Here is a 17,701-nt window from a genome sequence, read left to right as displayed (position 1 = left end):
AGTAATAAGTTAAGGTTTGATCCTGTTTTTATGTTTAAAGAAAATTAAAAGTAACTTTTGTTTAAGTAACCATTTGTCTTGGTGAAGTTCTATTGCTGCTCGGTTTTGGAGTACTTTGGTCCCATAACATTATCATGAACCAAAAGCCAAAGTGGTAACAAATAGTCAGATTTTTGCTCCATTTAGATTAACAAGATTTAGTAGGTAAGGATGCCCATTATCACTAGTGTTGTTTATTTTAGCTATAGAGCCTTTAGCAGAAGCAATTCACAAGGATCCAGATATAAAGGGCTTTAGGAACAATCAAGAAGAACATAAGATATGTTTATTTCTTGTTGACGTCCTGATATATTTGACAGAACCAGCAAATTCATTACAAAAGTTGCATTCAATGTTAGAAGAATATGGTATGTCTTTGGTTATAAAATAAATTGGAATAAGAGTGAAATTATGCCTCTCGCAAGAGAGGATTGTACTATTTGCCGAAGAAATACTTAGTTTAAATGGCCAGCTAAAGGAATAAAATATTTAGGAGTTCATATGGATAATAAATTACAAAATGTATATACATTGAATTATTTACCATTACTTTAAAAAGTTGAAGAAGATTTAAATAGATGGGCAACATTGCCTATAACATTAGTAGGAAGAGTTAATTGTGTAACAATTAACTTATTTCCCAGAATACAACATATTTTTCAATCATTGCCTATATTAATACCTAAAAAAAAATTCAGGTACTAAATAAATATATTAGAAATTTTTTATGGAAAGGTAAAATGTCCAGAGTCTCTTCTCTATAGAAAATTAGTGTGGAAATATGAATTGGGAGATTTATAGCTCCTTAATTAAAAAAATTACTATAGAGCAGCTCAAATAAAATTTATTACTTTTTTTTGGAAGAGCAGGGAAAATCTGCTTGAATAAAAATAGATTTAGATAAAATAGGAGAGAGAAAAGCAGAATATTTTATATACAAATGGTATGCAAAATTATTAATTGATGAAAGAAAAACTCCTCTATTGAAACATTTGATGAAAATTTGGCATAATACCAATACAGAAATTGGAATAAGGTGTAATTTATCTCTTAAAACCACTTTGACTCCTAACAGACTCATACCCTGTACATTAGATAATCAAATTTTTGAAATTTGGTCTTGTGAATGGATCAGATACATTGAAGACTGTTATGAGCAAGGGAAATTAATGTCATTTGAACAACTTAAGAATAAATATAGTAACCTTAATAATTCAATATTTTGCTATTTTCAAATCAGACCACATTTAAGTGATAAGTTAGGTCCAACAATGTATTTGTCAAATTGTAGTGATATACAGACTTTAAAAAGGGAAATGCAAAGAAATTTATTTCAGCAATTTATCATTTACTTCAAGTGGGGAGCCCTAAGCCGGATTCATAAATCTAGACAAAGATGGGTGACAGACTTAAACATAACAATAGATGAAAAGAATTGGGCCGATTTATGTTGAGTTTGTATGACTAATATGATAAATGTAAGATATAGACTGGTACAATATAATTTTCTACACCAGATATACTTCACAGCACAAAAAATTAAATGAATGGAAATCAGATTTATCAGATCAGTGTTTTAGATATGGCAAAGAGGTAGGAACTTTTTTACATTCAACATGGTCTGGATGGAAATAGGATTTAAAAAAAAACAAATTACAGGAATCTAATTTCCACTAAATCCAGAATTGTTTTTATTAGGTAATATTGTAGAGATATGACCTAAATTGAAACTAAGAAAATACCAGATAGAATTTGTTAAAATTGCATTAACAGTGGCCAGAAAATATATTGCCGTTTCTTGGAAATCTGATTTACACTTGAAACGATGGAAATCAGAAATGTACAGTTGTGTTCCACTCAAGAAAATTATGTATAATTTAAGGAAAAAATATGGTATATTTTTACAAATTTGGCACCAGTATCTACAAAAAGAGTATTGAATTTTAATTTTTTTATATTTCTAAATGTTCTTTTTAACCTCTAAGACCTGCGTGGAACTCTATTAACAATGAATTCAATATGAATTTTAGATTAGATGGATTTTAACATTTTGAGCAGTTCATTTCTTTTTCTGTCTCTTTTTATTTTTACTTTTATCTTTTGTTCTTTTTCTTTCTATTTTAACACTTTATTTTGTACTTTATTTTCTTTCTTCATCTTTTCTTGGGATTGTAAGGGGATGGGTGGAGGGGGTGTTGGGGAATTATCATCATGTATCTGATACTTAAACATATTATTATATTTGAATTCTGAAATATATTTGAAACCATGTTTAACACTTTAAATATTCAAAAAAAATCTATTCAATTCAATTTATGTGCATTTCTCTTGATAGTTAATTTGCTCATTTTTCCCAATGATTTCAAAGGGGTCACTGTACTTACTGAATTAACCTAGTTCAGGTTCAGTAGGCATATTTCACAGCCTGAGGACCAGGAAGTTGGAGGATCACTGGTGGAATTCTTAAGGTTTCATTAATGGCATTTAACAGTAAAAGTGATAACAGATATCATTAAAATATCTTTTCCATTCAAAATTTTGTGTCAAAACAATAGTAATAACTTTTCCACTAAGATAATATACCTACAAACTGTTTCTTGTGACCAGACAAATTCTCAGTACACAATAATTGTATCAGACATAGCCTTGTTCAGCCTGAGATTCATTCCAGTGTATTAACTCTAGAAAAACATCTGATATTCTTATTAACCATCCCCAGTCAATCATATCATTATTTCTTTATGTTCAACTATATTCCAGTGCATTAATGCTACTTATACTCCAAGTGGTTGCGAGTGCTACATCTTAATTATTCTCAACATTTACAAAATTCTCCTGAATTTCCTTTTTTATTTTTTAGTAACTACCGTATATTTATGGTTGATAGTGTAAGGTAAAACATCATGAGATGGGAATGTGTAGGGAGTTACCCTGTACAGGGCAGTAACAAGAAGGGGAGGTGTCCTTGTACTCCTGTTAGGTAAAACATCATGAGATGGGAATGTACAGGGCTGTAACAAGATGTAAATGCATCCTTGTACTTACAAGATAAGAGAGACATTGATGGATTGAGAGGCAGGAAGCTAGCAGGGAAAGGATAGCAACAGTTTTAGTCATTGGACAAGTAATGATATGATGATGTTCTAAGCATGTATCCAAGGGTATAAAAAATCACCATTTTGCTGATAACGGCAGAATGCATTCTCTGACTAACTTTGTTAGTCGCAAGTGTTACAATCCGGTAATAAAGAACAAAGAACCCTGATTTCGACTCAGCCTGGTGTTTGTCTCACTCATTCATGAACAAAACAGACCTAACAATAGTCATATATTTAAAACACTAAATCAGTTTCTCTCGCCAAAAATATTGTTTGGCTTGTGTTTTTCCAGCATCTTCTAGAATATTTTTAAATGCTTTATCAATCCAAAGTCGTGGGCTCTCCCCAAAATGGAAAAATCCTTTCTTTAAAATTCTTCCATAAAGCTTCATTCATCTTCTCTGAAGAAAGAAGCATCAGACAGTTCAACTTTTTTTTAGATTTTAGAGATACAACAGAGTAACAGGCCCATCCAATTCATGAGGCTATGCTGCTCAAACCTTTTATGTTTTTGGAGGGTGGGAAGATTCCCAGAGGAATCACATGCAGTCACGGGGAGGACATACAAATTCCTTAAAGATAGACCCCGAATCAAAGCTGGTTCACTGAATCTGTAATATGCTAAACGTGTTGACCCGGAATTATTCCTAAACAAGACAAACCTAATATTTTTAAAAAAGGAGAATATGATAAGATTCATATTCTTATGAATATGAATTCACATTCCACTATGTAACCACCATGTATTAGCTTCATTTTATCAATTCAACGTATACATCCAGGTCTTTCCCCAAGAAGACCATCAGATTTACTCCTAGTTCCATTTTAGTCTTTACCTCAATATAAGCACTTAGCATTTATTCTGTTTTTAACCCTGTGGGTAAATTTATAGTCATGGCATTCTGAAAACTATTTGTGGCGTTATTGCCATCATACAATGGTACCCACATGCAACCTGGACCACAGATTATATGCAGGATTTAAAAAGGTATACGTTCTAATTAATTCCTGAAAGCACTCTCCTTCAATATCATGATTTTTAATGTATTTTAAAATAATTTATTTAATCCAATAAACTGATAATCATTATCATTATTAAGCCTTTTCAACCATTTTGTTCATCTTTTGATCTGAAAAAAATCATGCAGCTTTTAACCAAGAAGTTCAAGCACATTGTACATATTCTTCGAAATTGCTAATACTGGGTCAGAATAAACTTGTCAACTCTTCTTGACAAGTGAACTTTCCAACCTATTGGTTAAGGGATAAGATTTGGATAAGGGATAAAAACAGCTCCCTTGTGAAAGCAAAGAAAGCTACAAACCCACAATCAAACTGACTACTCCTGAGGCAGCTAGTACACAGTCGTGTAATGGAATAAGTTAATAAAATAAATGTTTAAAAAGGGGGAATAAGATTAGGTAGTTGAGGTCACTTTTCACAAGTAAACATTTCAAAGAAAGAGAAACTGAAAATGGGGGGGGGGGGGAGAGATAAAAGCTGCAGCAGTCAGTGAAAGTCTGGCAAAGTGAAAAGCCAGCTAAAGACAGATTTTGAGTTCTGAGCTCAGCCTATTCCAAATCTCTGTAGTGACTGGTTGTTGTGTTTCTCCTGCATTAGAGGAAAAGAAGAACTCTTTACGGTAACTTGGAAGAAGGCTCATTTCTTCGGAAAGACACTTCAGTTGCAGATTGAAGGAAATCAGTTTGCATCTCTCTGCAACCACCAGACCTTCCTGACCGGTAACGACTTAAGGCACCAGAGCCTGTTGAATGTAATGACTGTTTAATTCTGTGCACAATACTGAAAACTGCCTGAAATCAGTGAACTTGGAGAAGTGAACAGCAGTGAAAAAGAACCATCCTGAACGCACACACACGTGTGCTTGACTTAGGAGGGGGTTTAAGTTAAGTAACTTAATAGTGATAAGTTAAATATTGAACTTATTGTTCTGTATTAAGAAAATAAAAGCAATTTTGTTAAAGTAGCCCTCGTCTTGTTGAATTTCTGTTGCTGTTGGTTAGGGCCTCGTATCCAGTAGGCTCAGGAAAATAGGTTTGTGTCGATCTTTGGAGGCCTACAATCAATCAACACGTGCTGAGACCAGCTCACAGAAGGGTCTTGTTGTGGAAGGGTCACAAAATGGAAAGAAAGTATACACCTGTGAACTGCAGTAGAAATTTGTCATTGTAGACTGAGTTTAGTTCTCATTTTAATGATTGCGAAATTAGGCCCAGAGTAATCCCGAAGACTTGCAGCAATAAACAATTAAAATTACTCAACACCTTTGCCAAGTATGAATTTTTCAGTGAGAAATCTGAGTAAAATGTAGGGATAACTGCTCTCTTTGCGCCCCCCACCACCAACACATGTTATGGCAACAGCAGTCTGACGCATTTATATTAATTTTACACATAAACACTAAATGCAACAAATAAACTGTGACTTTGGAAAAACAAGACTAGTTCAGTCAACCATTCAACGACTCTGGGAAAATTTCCACCGGAACTTAAAGCAAGGGCGGCATGGTTAGTGTAGCAGTTAGTGCAACGCTATTACAGCACCAGCAACTGGGGTTCAAATCTGACGCTGCCTCTAAGGAGTTTTTGGATTCTCCCACGTTCGCATGGCCTTTCTCTGGGTGCTCCAGTTTCCTCCCACTGTTCAAAACATACCAGGGCTGTTGGTCAATTGAGTGTAAATGGGTGGCACAGGTTTGTGCGACAAATAGTCCTGTTACTGTGCTATATATCTAAATTCATAAAGAAAAATAAAATTATGATTGTGTTACGACCCCAGAGGACCCCAAAACCCAGCAGCAACTTAAACAAAAGTTGCTTTTAATTATCTTTAAACATGAAAATAGAATCAAACTTTAATTTATTGCTAATGACTTAACTAACCTAACTTAACCCCTTTCTAATTCTCAGCGCATATGTATGTAATGTGTGTGTAAGTTCAGAAAAGTTCTTTGGTTCACAGTCCAATCTCACTTCTCATTCCTCCAAGTTCACTGGTTGCAGGCAACGCTTATACTGTGCACAGAATTTAACATTTATAAAGTTCACCAGGCTTTGGTGCTTGAAAGGTAAATGGTTACCACTCAGGGAGGTTCATGTTGGTGTTTAGAGAGAGATTTATTGTTCACTTCAGTGTCTTGCCGAAGAAACATGCCCCATCAGGGTTCTCCAGATGATAACCTCTTTCTTTCAGGTCACCACAGAGTTCCTTTTTGTTTCCCTTATTCCAGCCAGTCCTCTCCTCTTGCATGAACCACAAGGGCTTTGATCAGGCCGTCTTCCAAAATGGGGCATTCTACAAGCTTGTGAGCTTGTCCTGCTCCAGTCCTAGCTGCTGTCTGCTGGCTGTAATACTGTACAAGTGATCTCAGTCTCAGTCTCTCTCTCTCTCTCTCTCCCCCTCTCTCTCTCTCTCTGAGAGCAAGCCTGTTTTACTCTCTCTGTTTGAAAAAGCACATGACCCTCTTACAACAGCAAGCTTTCCTCCAGACAATATGCAGCTCCAACAAGCTCTTTCACCTGTTGCCTTTTGTAAACAACAATCCATTAGTGAAGTCACTTGGGCACTCTCCAAAGCTCTTACAAAAGCTCTGAGGCCCCGATATGTCTAGCATTGGGCAGAGCTCCAGTATTTCAAATAAGATTTGTTTTTAAAGTTCTTACATGTAACCTACTCTAACAAACCTTTCCCAATTTATCTCTCAAAAACATATCTATATATACTCTGTCAGACCTTCTCCCTTTCAAGGAATTTTAATTCTTGAGTTAACATTCAGTTATAACTAAACTGTCTTTAAAATCACTAAAGAGATAACAATACACAATATATAACATGTTTTAATAAAGTAACCCAATGTTGAGAATAAATATTTCTATACATGATCAATTTTAACATCTTGACAAACAATCTGCTATCACATTATTTGTATCTCCAATATGATTAATTTACAGAATATATTTTTGAAATATTAAACACCAGTTTCACAATCTTCTGTTTTTATTCTTCATTTTATTCAAAAACACCAGAGGATTGTGGTCAGTAAATATCATAATAGGTTCATGAGTGGTACTGAGATGTACGTCAAAATTCTGCAGAGCAAATTTCTTTTTCAGTTCTTTTTCAATAGTGGAATACTTCCTTTGATGAACATTGAATTTTTTTGAAAAGGTGGCAAGTGGATGGTCAATTTCATTATGTTTTTGCAATAAAACTGCACCTGCTACTCCCTCACTGGCATCCACTGCTAAACAAAATGGTTTGTCAAAATCAGGAGATTTTAACACAGGGCAATTTCATAGCATCTCCTTTAAGTTTTCCAAAGCTGTCTGACAAACTTTAGTCCACTCAAATCTCTCCCCTTTCTTCAAAAGGTTGGTTAAAGGAAGAGCAACCTCAGCAAAACTTCTGCTACCCATCAGCTTTCAGGCTCCGATAGGACATACTCAATCAAGGCTCATTTAAGAACTCTTTACTTTGCCTATTATTTATTACTGAAGACTTTTTTTCCACAGTCAGATTAAATTTCTTTCTTGTTTACATTTCTCTCCTTTCATACAGTTATCTTTCTCCTTGAATAGTTTACAGTTACTGATAAGTAGAAATTCTGCATGGCCCACAGGGCAAAAACATCTCAGAGATGCATGTGATGCCATGTAATATTTAAATTTGAACTTAAACATGAAATGTGGAAAAAAGCACAAATGTCTTATAAGTGATGCTGCGGTTAGTGGATATATAGAACGGGCTAAGAATGACAATGGAATTGATCAAGCAGGTTCAGAAATCACACACTGAGCGAGAGAAAGTATGTTGGCAAGTTAATAAGATACATGAAATGAAATTCAATCCAAACACGTGCAAAGTATTATGTATTTTTAAAAAAACACAATTATTCTCTGATGACATTGATATATCCAGTATTGAAATAGAAGATCGAAGAGCCTTCATTGAGGATACTAACATTTGAATAATTCTCTCCATGTCATACACCACCCTTGCATAATAAAATGTCCCCATTCCTTTATTGCTGCTGGGTTTAAATCCTGAAAACTCCCAAGCCAACTACAGTTGGGAATGCCTCCACTTGATGATTTGTGGAAGTTCAAGAAGTCAGTTCACAAACGCTTTCTCAAGGCTAATTAATGAGAGGTGATATCCTAAAAAGTGGATGCATGAAGAATGAAATGAACATGTTAAATAAGTATATAACAACCAACAATGAAGCTAAAATCCTAGGGATAATTTTAGCAGTGCCGATCTCAGACACAGAACTATATCCAAAAGTGCAGATAGGTCTTCCAGTGCTTGTCCTGCTCGAGCATTCCTCAGGAGACTGTTTCCTGCTCCATGGTGAAATGTGAATTTCATACAGAAATTTGGAGCAAGTCACTTTATCTCATTTTGACAACAATGTAAAGTAAGAGTTTTAAATGAGTCTCCGATTAAGTTTGTGATATAGGAGGCTGATGGTTGAGGTTTTCTGGAATCAGAATCACAGAAACCCTCAAACTCCCTGACTGTATTCACCTTCCTTTTTTTGTCTAAGTATTCTTTCTGTTACCCGGAAAAAAATAATGTTTTTTATGCTATGTTAAGGCTGCAGTAACTGCTAATTACTTATATACTGTTTTACAATTTCATCAGAATGACTTAGTTCTATTAATATTGGGTAAATCATTGTCTGAATCATGTAAAGATGTTTTTTTTTCATTACTGTGTCATATCACACTTAAACTCTTTTCATCCTGAACAGACTGAAATTTGACAGAGTAAAACAAGTGTTGCCAACAGTTTTAAAATTATTAAATTATAATTCAGAATAAGAATTTATCAACGTGAACATGCCACAGAATTTGTACGAGTCTTGCAGTGAGCAAGTGAAGGGTATAATTTGAGGAGAGTTGATAAGAATGTGGGGAGAATAAAATGGGATGAGGGTAATTTATTGTTGATGGTGTGCACCGACTTGGTGGTTTGAAGAGCCCATTTCCATCCCTTGCGTCTCCAAGATTCTGTGACAGATCGTTTCTGGTTACAGTCACTACATATTGGGGAGGGGATATTAATTGCAGGTTAATGAAAAAAATAACAACAGTTGTTCTTGCAAAGACACATGGGTGATGGAGTTTCTGATTTTAAAATGGGTAATAGTGCAGCAATTCACAAGATGGAATATGCTTCTTGCATGGCATGCAATGAAAAAAATCCACACATTACCTCCAGTGTGCCTGAAGAAAATGGTTTTCGAAGAACAAGAGTGCAAATCTGACACAAAGCTCAAGGTCTGCCATGATGCAGAAATACTCACCCTTTTGTCTGATTTAGAAGCATAGGTACCCATAGCCAGCAGCTCACAGCACTGCAGAATTAAAGCTGTTGTTGCAAAGTCCATTTTATTCTTTTCGGGGAACCTTGGCTGGAAATTTGATTCTTTTTAGTCATGCAAAACGTGCTGTGCAAAGAATGATAGTTTGCTTTATTCTGCTTCTGAGGTCAGTTCCCTCCAGAAGAGCCAGGTAAGTATTTCCCTTAAAGGGAGCCAACCTGAGAAGTGTTCTACAATATCAATCTCATGACTGCTCAGTCAATCTGACATGGACGGGGCAAGCATTAGGACATTTTCCTTCTTCATATGTAGCCTACTATGGGTTGTAAGACTCCTCTTAGAGTTTGCAATCCAGTTATATTGTGAACTTGAAAGGAAAATTACATACCATGCAGCTTCCAATAAGTTTCTGATTTTTTTTACTCCCCCACACTGAAACTGTTACTGCAATGCTATTACAGCTGCTAGCAACTCAAGTTTGAATCTGGCACTGACTGTAAGGAGTTTATACATTCTCCCTGTGCCTGCATTACTTACTTCTGGGTGATCCAGTTTCCTCCTACCCATCAAAAGGTATCAGGTTTGTATGTTAATTGGGGTATTCGGGCGATACAGGCTCATTAGCTAGAAGGATTTGCTACCATGCTGTATGTCTAAATTAAATTATATTGTATAACACTCAAAAACATGGCCAAAGAATCCATGGTGTTAAATATCCAAGCTTGCCTCTTTAAGGGAAACTAACCTTGGTAATGTTAATGCTTCCTTTAAGGCCATTTCCCTATCGCCTTCATTTTGAAATTTTGCGAGAGTTCTGTGCCACCAATTTACATAATAAGTCGTAACTGTAATTGGAGTTAATGTGCATCCTTGAGGAATTAAACATTACAATCTTGGAAAGTATCTCACTCAATAATTTTAATTTCTCCAGTTCAGTTGTGATAACATTACAATTAAACCTGGCAAACTCTTAAATTCCCAACTGAATGATCCTCATCTATTCCAGCATCTGCAGTCTCTTGCATGTCTCCAAGGTAAACTTAATATCCATGCAAAATAAATAGTTTGTTCTTTGAAAATACTTTTAAAATAAAATCACTGTGTCACATAAAAAGAGGTTAAAAATGGAGCAATAATAATATCTCTGAAGTCACAGGAAGATGCAGGGGATGGAAATGGGATCCAGAACCCACCAAGTTGATGCACATCATTAACAATCAATTGCACTCATCCCACTTTATTCTCTCCACATTCTTATCAACTCTCCTCAAATTACTTGCACACTACAGTCAAATTACAGGGGCCAAGCAAGATACCAAACCACACGCCTATAAGATGTGAAGGAAACCTGAGCACCCGGTGGAAACTCACGCAGTCACACGGAGAACATGCAAACTTGTACCTGCAGCACCAGAGGAAAGGACTGAATCTGGAACCCCGAAAGAAATATATAACTTTTGATAAAATAAAGAAATTGATCATTAATTTCCTGGGGTTTATAAGTAACCGTTGAATTCTTTTTTACAGCATTAATAATCCTCGAAGCCTGTTCAGCCTTCAATTGCCAAGCCAGCATCTTATGGGCTCTATTCCCTAATTCATAATAACATTGTTTAGATCTCTGTATTGATATGTTTTCAATGTATTATAACGAATTTTCAATTTAGTCAATGCTGCTTTTTTATCTTCAGTAGAATTCTTTTGAAATCTTTTTCCAAAATGGCTGTGTCCTGCTCCAAAATCAAACTCTTCGCCAAGAATTGTTTCTTAACTTTTGCCAAACGACTAATAATTTGACCTCGCAAATATGCTTTGAAAGCATCCCATAAAGCATATGGTTCAACTATTCTGGGAAAAAAAATAAAGACTTTTTGGAAAAATTATTTAAGATTAAATTACCATTGGATCCATTAACTTTTTTGTTGGGTTATACCATATCTTTAATCACTGGTTTAGGGTTGGACAAGTTTCAGATGGCGTTTGTTTGTTTAGCATTAGCAGTAGTGCGGAAATGTATGGCGATTACATGGAAAGATAATGTGGAATTAAATATAGTTCGCTGGCATAATGAGTTGAGATCCTATATTTATATGGAGAAAATAGCATATTATTTGCATAATAATTATCCTTTTTTTGTTCAGATGTGGTCACCTTATTTGGAATTTTTGGGTTTGGAATTATCTTTTTTTATTGTAAGTTTGACACCACACAGCGTATGTAAATAATTAACTGATTATTTTTTGCTCCCCTTGAGGGGTCTGTTTTGGGTGGGGGGGTGGGTGGGAGGGTAGTTTTGTTTATTTTATTTTGTCTTGTTTGTTTTTTATACATATGTATTTTAAAATTATAAATAAAGTTTTTTTAAAAAAGGATTGAATCTGGGTCTCTTGGTCTATAAGGCAACATCTCTACTTAACGGCACAATGTGCTTCAGTTTTTGATGTAGATGGCAATTATGGGGAAAGGATGATTGTGGAGCACAATATTAAACATGTTAGCTCATAGGAAATCAAATAGAATTGTTTAGTTTAACTGGGAGGAGATCAAGGAAGGTGGTGGGTTGAATAGTAGTGATGAATATGGAAAAGGTGGGATAAATGTTCTCTACATTTAGATTTTAGTCATCAATTCTGAATTAAAAGTAAACCTATGCAATCTTCTTCTCTGTCAGGTGTAAACTAATAGGGTAATTTTAAAATAATTTTTAAGATTAATATTTATTTTGTTTGCCTTCCTCTATTGTAATTGTGGCAACCTGGCACCCTGTTGAAAGGAGGTGGAGAATGGAGAGACCTCAGTAGTTCGCAACCTGAGATGAAAGCAGGTGGAAAATGGAGAGAGCTCAGTGGATCAGGGAATGAGATAGCTGTGGAAGTGATGGAGCTACTTGCATTAGTAGGATCAAGATGTGAAATTATAAATATCAGCAAGCTTTCTTTTGGTTATGTTTCAATTGGTAGAACAGCTAGGTAGGGGATAGGGAGATGGTTAATATACTGGGGAAAAGGGGGGCTAATAGTTACTCAGTATTAGCAAGAAATTAGATTTGTAGTTTAATATTTTGTGAACCCAAGGGTAAATTAGTTCAAATTGTCCACTGATATGAAACTCCACTGTAATATTGTTTAATTACACAAGAAATTAAGTTGTTGAACTAAAGAACTGAGAAGAAAAACACATTTTCCTCCGTTTATATGGGGACTCGAATGTGTGCTAATAAAATTAAATTATGATGCCAAAGGGGTTGATTTTCATATTAAGCCAATGGTTCTCAACCTTTTTCTTTCCACGCACATACCACTTTAAGTCATCCCTACAGGTGCTCTGTGATTAGTAAGGGATGACTTAAGTGGTATGTGCGTGGAAAGAAAAAGTTTGAAAAGTACTATTTTAATCGTACCTAATAGACTCGTTATGTGTACGGTTTTATAACTCCAAAGGAAATGGGCTAATAACAATTTTTCTCAAGCAAAATATTTCAGTAACAATTGGGTCTAGAGCAGTGGTTCTCAACCTTCCCTTCCCACTCACATACCACCTTAAGCAATCTCTTACTAATCACAGAGCACTGATGGCATAGGGATTACTTGAAGTGGTATGGGAGTGGAAAGAAAAAGGTTGAGAACCACTGCATGAAGCCCTTCTGTGAAAGGCATAATTGCGGTAATCCAGTAAAAGATCCTCTTGTCACCCAATATGCTTGCCTAGTCATCTTCCTGGACGTAACTGAATAGCAGCAGGAGTTCTGCTCCATTTCTGCTCTTTTCTTGACTCTGGACACAGGTTAACTGCAGTGGCCCACTACAATCAGCTAATTCATTTCAGAGCAAGACTCAAATCTGAAATTGTCTGATTCTGAGTCTTAAGCTGATAGGTGTAATTACAGCAAATCAACTACTGCACAACATTAGGAGGAATTGCAAACTTTAATTGGATGTTGGACGTTAATAGTGTTACTTCCACATTCAATAGCACCCAATGAATCTGTCTTTTTCCCTGTAGCCAAAATGACATCTAAGAAACAAAAGCCTTCAAAGAAGTTCTTCCAAAGACTTGCAAGGCTGACTTCATTTCTGCTTAATGGACACCTGGCTAATCAGATCCGAGGCTGTGGAGCTGGCATCTGAAGGAACCAACTGCAACAATTCCTCTCAGAAGAATCTAGCCCCATCACTGATCCTGATCGCCTGCCTGTTCCACAAACCACCAATCTCCTTCCTGACTTTTCTTACTCTACTCCCTACAGCTGATCATGAACCTCCACCTCCTCTCCAATGACCCGACCCAACCACTGAGGTCCTGGATCCTTTCCCCTCCCTCACACCTCCATGAAAAGTTCTCCAACTCAGACCCAGACTTGCAAATTTTTTTGCAAAGGCAAGGCTTCTGTGAGTGCAAAGCTGATTCCATAGCACACATTACCTTGGGCCTTGTGCAAAAGGTAACCTTACCTTGACGGAATCTTGCACTTTCAGAACCTTATCAACCTGACCGACACTGTATGTTTACAGGAGCCATACCATTTCCAGTTCCCTCTCTTCAACAGATTGCAAATGCTGAAAGCGACAGTAGAAAAATGTGGATTAATTTTTTAATGGAGTGGATTCAAAAGGGATACGATGTTGGTTTTAAATATTATGAAAATGTAGCTAATGCAGGCAGTAAGATGATAAATTTAGACTGCAGTAAAAATTCAAAATTATTTGAAATATTCCAAGCAAAGTTTGATATTTTCCTGCCTGATAAACAAGATACATAGAATGAATTCAGTGGTTATTCATCTAAATTCAAAAAGAATATCCAGCCCTGCCATCCAGATCAATATCAGTGAAAAATGTTTTTAATGAATGGAAACTAGCTTAAATCAATATAAAGATTGCTCAGTAAATATACCCTTAAAGAATGTTATCTTGCATCGGAAACATTTGGTTCTGGTGATTACATTTGGGCAAATGAGTTGAATTGTGTCTTTAAAAAAATACAAACCAATAAGCTGAGTCAGCTAATAATACATTTGTGATTCTCTACATTTAGATTTTAGTCAACAATTCTGAATTAAAAGTAAACCTACGCAATCTTCTTCTCTGTCAGGTTTAAACTAATGGGGTAATCTTAAAATAATTTTTAAGATTAATATTTATTTTGCTTACCTTCCTCTATTGTAATTGTGCCAACCTGGCACTTCTGTTAATAAATAAAAATACTTAAGAATTCATGAGTTTAAAAACCTAACTGACTTGTTAATTTCACTCAGGAACATAAAGTCTGTCACCTCTGCAAGTTTCACCAGCTTTTAACTCCAGACTCAGACTAAGTGGTTAATTCTTAATTTATATAGGACAACTACACAAGGTCACAGTGCCTTATCATTATCATACATACTGTACCTGTATATCCAAGATATTTCTATACAATACTGACAAGGCTTCTTTGGCTTGGCTTCGCGGACGAAGATTTATGGAGGGGTAATGTCCACGTTAGCTGCAGGCTCGTTTGTGGCTGACAAGTCCGATGCGGGACAGGCAGACACGGTTGCAGCGGTTGCAAGGGAAAATTGGTTGGTTGGGGTTGGGGGTTGGGTTTTTCCTCCTTTGTGTTTTGTCAGTGAGGTGGGCTCTGTGGTCTTCTTCAAAGGAGGTTGCTGCCCGCCGAACTGTGAGGCGCCAAGATGCACGGTTGGAGGCGATATCAGTCCACTGGCGGTGGTCAATGTGGCAGGCACCAAGAGATTTCTTTAGGCAGTCCTTGTACCTCTTCTTTGGTGCACTATGTAATACCCATCACTAGTGTTTACAAGTCCACCTATTTTAAACTAGTTTTGATGAATGATGATTAAGTAATCACCTATCAAAGCCTGTTATGTTTCTTGCATAATTCATTCACAATAGCTGCACTTTCAAATCTCAGGCTTATACTCAGTACATTAAAGCAAAATGCTGAATGACTAAGAATGAATGGTAAACAAAGGTACACAAGAACATATGAAATAAAAGCAGGAGTAGGCCATCTGGCTCGTTGAGTCTGGTCTGCCTGCAATTCAATAAGGTCAAAGCTGATATGGCTGTGGACTCCATTTATATAGCTCCTTAATTCCAGCCTTAAATGCATTCAAAGAGGCAGTCTTTACTGCTTCATTGAGCAGTCAATTTCACAGATTCACTACTCTCTGGCAGAAGCTGTCCCTCCTATCCTTTTCTTAAGTCTACTTTCTGAACCTTGAGGCTATGTCACCTGCTCGTGGAAACAACCTTGTTTCTATCTTATCTACTCCTTTCATAATTTTCTATGTTTCTAGAAGATCCCCGTAGCCTTCTAAACTCCAATGAGCAACGTCTACTCAATCTCTCCTTATAAAATGATGCCTTCATTTCAACTCTGCACATTTCCCAAAGCCAGTAGATTATTTCTCAAGAAGGGAGATAAGAGCTGCATACTACCCCAGGCGTGGCCTCACTAGTATCCTGCAGAGTTGCAGCAGAGCTTCCGTACTCTTAAATTGAATCCCTCCAACAATGGAAGCCAACATTCCATTTGCTTTCTTGATTACCTGTTGCATCTGCAAACTAACCTTTTTCAATTCATGCACAATCACTCCCAGGTCCCTCTATACTAGTCATTCTCAATCTTTTATTTTGGCTATGGCCCCCTTCGGACTGTGCTCAAAGTTTAAGTTTAGTTGGTTTCATCCTGACTTCTCTCCTACCAACAACATAAAAGTTATTTTTATGATTTTAGTCCATGCCCCCCCCTTAAATATGCTATAGTACTGGTGTGGGGTAGGAGGGGAGGGGGTGGTGTATGGCCCCTTTAGAGAATGGCTGCTACAATAGCAAGTTACAATCTTTCACCATTTATATGGTAGTTCAATTGAAATAGTATTTTTCTTTGCAAAGTGGATGACTTTACATCGACTGTTATATTCCATCTAACTGATCTTTGCCCTCTTACTTCACCTTTCTATATCTCTCTGCAGACTCTCTAAGACCTCTACTACTCTAAACTATTAAATGTCATGAACAATATCCCTTCACTGACCTTAAGGATCAAAATTAACCCTGCATCCCAAATTTGTACTTAGATGTATTTATTTTATTAAAAGTCTGCAATGTTATTTGTTTTGAATTTCAGAGACACAGCTTTTCTTCTTAAAGAAATCTGTATTACATCATGAGAGTACCTCATGAGGAGGTTCAATGAAACAAATTCTTCTACAGATGTATCAGAGTAAAATTTTCTGAACAAAATAATTGCATCTCAGTTAAAGAGCATCTTATTTCTTATAGCATCGTCATATCTAACTTCTTGAAATGGAAAATAATTTATGGAAACAGGGTTTTAAGCCACAATAACTTTCTTCAGCTAAAGAAATGCAGAAAATTCTTAAAACACTTGAATGGTCTAGTAGCATTTGTAGAACAAGAAAAAAAAAGTCAACATTAACTTGCTTTCTCTTCTCACAGATGCCTGTTGAAGAATTCCAGTATTTTCTGATTTGAGCCAGAGCTTTAAAACTTGCAAAAAAGACTTAAGTGAAAATTAGATAACATGTTACCTACAACGGCCATCTTCATCCTACAGACATTTATATTTCAGAGTCCCATTTTTTGATACAGTGTTAACCCAGTTCCGAAATACCATATTAAATATTATACTGTATTCAAATGTGAAATAAATTATATTCCATTACACGAGTTCATAGAGCTCTTTTGATGAAGGGATTTTGATCCAAAATACCGTTCCTATGATTTTCGAGTCTTAGCCAATTTTTGTCTAAATTATGGACTGAATTGGGCCAATCAAAGCTGCTGAATAATTGAGAAGATTCTATTGTTGGGAATACTTACAATTATTTAGTGTAAATACCATATATTTTGGCGTATAAGTTGACCCCAATTTTTCGGGTTGTCCAGGCCTCCCAGGAACAAATCTGTAAATTAGATAAGTTAAAAAAAACCTCGGTCTACTGGGCAGGAGCAGCAATGGCCCAAGGTGCTGGAGCGCCAGCATCGTGCTCCCGGCGGGAGCAGGAACATTGGCCTACAATGCAGAAGTAATGATGGTGACCTCAGGGTCCCAGATAAGAGCCGTTATTGCAGCGCCCAGCAGTGGGGAGGTGTCGGGGAGTGGCGGTGCTGGCAGAGGGAGGGTGCTTCCAGCATTGACTTATATGACATCAATGCCAAAATGACATCAATCTGTTTTTTCCCAGTGAATTTAA

At 36.2% G+C, this 17,701-nt stretch overlaps 1 protein-coding gene across 5 annotated transcripts in view; it reads right to left on the bottom strand.

Annotated features, from left to right (window-relative positions):
• Positions 1-17,701, bottom strand: part of LOC138758934 (guanine nucleotide-binding protein G(I)/G(S)/G(O) subunit gamma-7) — a 293,656-nt gene that overhangs the window by 242,138 nt on the left and 33,817 nt on the right. For 2 of the 5 annotated variants that reach the window (XM_069928573.1, XM_069928563.1), the window contains one exon: positions 13,935-14,039. The exons of the other annotated variants lie outside the window; for them this stretch is intronic. The gene's annotated coding sequence lies outside the window, so the exon portion shown is untranslated. The remainder of the gene's footprint in view (positions 1-13,934; positions 14,040-17,701) is intronic. 5 annotated transcript variants of the gene reach the window in all.

Source organism: Narcine bancroftii, chromosome 1 (genome assembly GCF_036971445.1).
Source record: "Narcine bancroftii isolate sNarBan1 chromosome 1, sNarBan1.hap1, whole genome shotgun sequence".
Lineage (NCBI taxonomy): Eukaryota > Metazoa > Chordata > Chondrichthyes > Torpediniformes > Narcinidae > Narcine > Narcine bancroftii.
This window is presented reverse-complemented; position numbering and strand designations above follow the sequence as displayed.